The sequence below is a fragment of the Propithecus coquereli genome, unplaced genomic scaffold, assembly GCF_000956105.1.
Source record: "Propithecus coquereli isolate 6110/MARCELLA unplaced genomic scaffold, Pcoq_1.0 Scaffold150, whole genome shotgun sequence".
Lineage (NCBI taxonomy): Eukaryota > Metazoa > Chordata > Mammalia > Primates > Indriidae > Propithecus > Propithecus coquereli.
In genome coordinates, this window is record NW_012139414.1 from 1,934,136 (window position 1) to 1,939,097 (window position 4,962).

The following is a 4,962-nucleotide window of genomic DNA, read 5'->3' on the forward strand; positions in this document are numbered from 1 at the left end:
TCGCTCTGTTGCCCAGGCTAGAGTGCCGTGGCATCAGCCTAGCTCACAGCAACCTCAAACTCCTGGGCTCAAGCCATCCTCCTGCCTCAGCCTCCCAAGTAGCTGGGACTACAGGCATGCGCCACCATACCTGGCTAATTTTTTCTATATATAATTTTAGTTGTCCAGCCAATTTCTTTCTATTTTTAGTAAAGATGGGATCTCGCTCTTGCTCAGGCTGGTCTCGAACTCCTGAGCTCAAAGGATCCTCCCGCCTCGGCCTTCCAGAGTGCTAGGATTACAGGTGTGAGCCCCCGCGCCCGGCCCATTGCCTTCAATCTTATCCCTTGATATTAACTATCAATGTTGGCCAGGTGCAGTGGCTCACACCTATAATATTAGCACTTTGGGAGGCTGAAGTGGGAGGATCAGTTGAGCCCAGGAATTCAAGACCAGCTTGAGCAACATAGCGAGACCCTCTCTACAAAAAATTTAAAAATTAGCTGGGCATGGTGGCGAGCACTTGTAGTCCCAGGTACTCAGGAGGCTGAAGCAGGAGGATCTCTTGAGCCCAGGAGTCAGAGATTACAGTGAGCTATGATGACGCCACTGCACTCCAGCCCAGGCAACTGAGTGAGACCCTGTCTCAAAAAAACAAAACACAAACAAACCAACAACAAACTCTGAATGTTAATGGTGATATATGTATCCTTCAACATCTTTATGCTCCTATAACTGATCATACACGTGCACACACATAATTTTTCTCCCTTTTCTCCTTTAAAGGAAAACAGAGCGCACGGTGATCAGTCGGGATGGCGTCCAGCTCCTACACACAGTGGCTTAAATAAGAAATGAGTTTCATTATTCTCGGGTGACAGAAGCGCAGGGTTAGATGGTGCAGCTGCTGCCTGCTGGAACACGCACTCCCTCCCTTTGTGACTTTGGCCCCCACGGTCGTACATGGCGTAGATGGCGTCTGGCCTCTAGGCGCTGGGTCGGTGTCCCAGGCAGGAGGAAGAAGGAAGGCGAAGGGGACCAGGTACATCCACTGACTCTGATTTCAGCATATTTCGTTCTAACAGAAAAACAATAGTTTTCCCAGAAGGTCTTCCCAGTAGATTCCTGTGTCTATCTCATCAACCAGAAATATGTCATGTGGTCGTGCCTAGCTGCAAGAGAGCCTGAGAAATCAAGATTTACTTTTATAGTCTGGGTGCGTGGCCTGTGGGTAAGGAAGAAGGGGAGTGTGGATATTGGGGAGACAGCTGCAGCGCTGCCTGCTCAGATGCCGTAAGTGTTACTCTGCAACTGTTTCTCTCCCTGCTGTATGTGTCATGAAGTTTTCCTGACGAACACATGCAGATCTAGCTCGTTCCTATCAAAAGCTGCACAATAGTCCCACAGAATGGGACCACCATCATTTATAATCATATCCAATATTATTCTAAAACAAAGAAAGTGGCAATTAACATCCTTGTAGACACCTCCATTTGTGCTGGTGTTTTTCTTCCTGAAGGTTAGATGTCCCCAGAATGGCTTACTTCATGAAAGAGTATTAGTTAGTTATTAGTGTATTGTTATAGTTATCTATTGCTGAGGAACAATTACCCTGAAACTTAATAGCTTAAAATAACACAGATTCTGAAAGCCAAGAGTCCAGGAGCAGCTTGGATGGGTGGTCCTGGGCCAGAGTCTCCCAGGGTCAAGCTGTTGGTTGGGCTGCACTCACACGAAGGTTCAACTGGGGCTGGGCAATCTGCTTCCAAGGTCACTCCTGTGGCTGTTGGCAGATCTCGGTTCCTCAATGGCTTCAGTTTCCCACCACATGAGCCTCTCCTTAGCCCTGCTTACAACAGCACACCTCCCCCAGAGCGAGAGATGAGAGGGAGACAGAAACCACAGCCTTTTGAATAACTTAATGTCATCATGCCCCCTTTACACTAACAATCACACAGACCAACCCTAGCACAATATGGGAGAGGACCACACTAGGTTGTGAACACCAGGGGGCAGGGAACACTGGGGGCCATGGTCCCCCTGTAGCTGGCTACCACAGGTAGGCACATATTCTTTTATATTCCCTTTTTCTTTTAAAAACTCATTGATTTGTTTTTTCTTTGTTTGTTTTTGTTTTTTGAGACAGCCCCACTATGTCACCCTGGCTAGAGTGCTGGGGCATCATCATAGCTCACAGCAACCTCAGACTCCTGGGCTCAAGCGATCCTCCTGCCTCATCCTCCCAAGTAGCTGGGACTACAGGTGCGCACCATGACGCCCGGCTAATTTTTTCTATTTTTGGTAGAGACGGGGTCTTGCTCTTGCTCAGGCTGGTCTTGAACTCCTGGCTTTAAGCAATCCTCCCACCTCGGCCTCCCAAAGTACTAGGATTATGAGCATGAGCCACCACGCCCAGCCTAAAAACTCATTATTTTTCACCTGATTAAAAGTGTAATATGTGCTAGTTTGAACAATTTGAAAACACAGAAAAATATAAAGAAAAAATTAAAAAGCCCATAATCCCACCAGTGAAAGATAATTGCTACTTACATTTGAGTACACTCCCTTCCACTCTTTCTTCTTTGCATATTGTATTAATATTAGTTACAATGTTTTTGTCAGATAACAAAAACTACCTGACTCAAGCAAAGTAAAATGGAAGACGGCCAGGCAGGTGCAGTAGCTCACACCAAATAAACATAATATTTAATTGTATGGATATACTACATTTTGTTTATCTGTTCATCAGTTGCTGGACATTTGGGTTGTTTCTACTTTTTGACTATTATGAATATGCCACTATGAACATTCATGTACAAGTTATTGTGTGAACATATATTTTATTTTCATTTCTTTGGGGTAGATACCTGGGACTAACTCTGTGTTTCACTATTTGAGAAACTACCAGACTTTTCTAAAGTAGCTGCACCATTTTACCTTCCCACTATCAGTGTAGAAGGGTTCCAATTTCTCCACATCACTGTCAACCCTTGTCTTTTTATTATTGAATTACAGGAGTTCTTTATATATTCTACATACAGGTCCCTTATCAGATATATGATTTGTAAAATTTTTCTCACATCATGAAGGTTATCTTTTCACTTTCTTGATGTGTCATTTAAAGCATAAAAGTTTTTAGATTTAATGATGTCCAATTTATCTATTTTTTCTTTTGTTGCTTATGCTTTACTTGTCATATCTAAGAAACGATTGCTTAATCCAAAGTCGTAAAGATTTACTCCTATGTTTTCATCTGAGACTGTTATAGTTTTATCTTTAGCGTTTAAGTCTATGTCTCATTTTGAGTTAATTTTTTTATGATATGAGGTCCAATTTCATTCTTCTGAACGTGCATATATAATTGACCCAGCTCCATTTGCTGAAAAGACTATTCTTTCCCCCAACGAACGGGCTTGGCACTCTTGTCAAAGATTAATTGACCGGCCGGGCGCGGTGGCTCACGCCTGTAATCCTAGCTCTCTGGGAGGCCGAGGCGGGCGGATTGTTTGAGCTCAGGAGTTCGAAACCAGCCTGAGCAAGAGCGAGACCCCGTCTCTACTAAAAATAGAAAGAAATTAATTGGACAACTAAAAATATATAGAAAAAATTAGCCGGGCACGGTGGCACATGCCTGTAGTCCCAGCTACTCGGGAGGCTGAGGCAGGAGGATGGCTTGAGCCCAGGAGTTTGAGGTTGCTGTGAGCTAGGCTGACGCCATGGCACTCTAGCCCGGGCAACACAGTGAGACTCTGTCTCAAAAAAAAAAAAAAAAAAAGATTAATTGACCATAAAAGTGCAAGTTTACTTTTGGACTCTCAATTCCATTCCATTAATCTTTATGCCAGTACTGCACTCTCTAGACTACGATACCTTTGTAATAATTTTGAAATCAGGAAGTAGTATCTCCAATGTGGTTCTTTTTCAAGACTGTTTTGGCTACTCTGGGTCCCTTACATTTCCATATGAATTTTAGGATCAGTTTCTCCATTTCTGCAAAAAAAAAGAAAGCCAAGTATCATTTTGATAGGGATTGCTTTGACACTATAGATCAATTTGGGGAGTGTCACCATCTTAACAATATTAAGTCTTTTCAATCCACGAACGTTTAAGATTTTTCTTAATTTCTTTAGTGATGTTTTATAGTTTTCAGTGTAAAAGTCTTACACTTCTTTTTAAAAATGTATTCCTAAATATTTTATTCCTCTTGATGCTATTATAAGTAGAACTGTTTTCTTAATTTCATTTTTGGGTTGAAATACAACTGAATTTTGTGTATTGATCTTGTATCCTGCAACTTTGTTGCTCATTTATCAGTTCTAATAGTTTTGTGGGTGTTTTTTAATGGATTCTCCAGGATACACACACACACACACACACACACACATACACACAAACATGATCATGTCATCTGCAGATAGAAGTAATTTAGTTCTTTCTTTTCAACCTGGACGCCTTTTATTTCTTCTTCTTGCCTAAACGCCCTAGTTAGAAACTCCAGTACAACATTGAATAATAGCAAGACAAAAATGGATATCTTAGTCTCATTCTTGATCTTAAGGGAATAGTTTTTAGTCTTTAGCCTTTAAGTATGATGTTAGCTGTGGAGTTTTGTGTAGATGTCCTTTATCAGGCTAGGAAACCATAACTTATACTTAATGGTAACTTGCATATGTGACTGGCACAGTGTTTGGCACAGAGTGAGCCAAGAAGAATATTAGTCACATCATAATCATTGTCATCATAATCGACTTAACCATCTTCCTACTATGCGGCATTGAGCTAATTCCTTTATTTGACCATTATAAACAGCCCAGTGATGAACATCTGTGCTGATCTCTGTGCCCTTTTAAAACCAAATAGTAGGCTGGGCACGGTGTCTCATGCCTGTAATCCTAGCACTCTGGGAGGCTGAGGCGGTTGGATCACTCAAGGTCAGGAGTTCGAGACCAGCCTGAACAAGAGCGAGACCCCGTCTCTACTAAA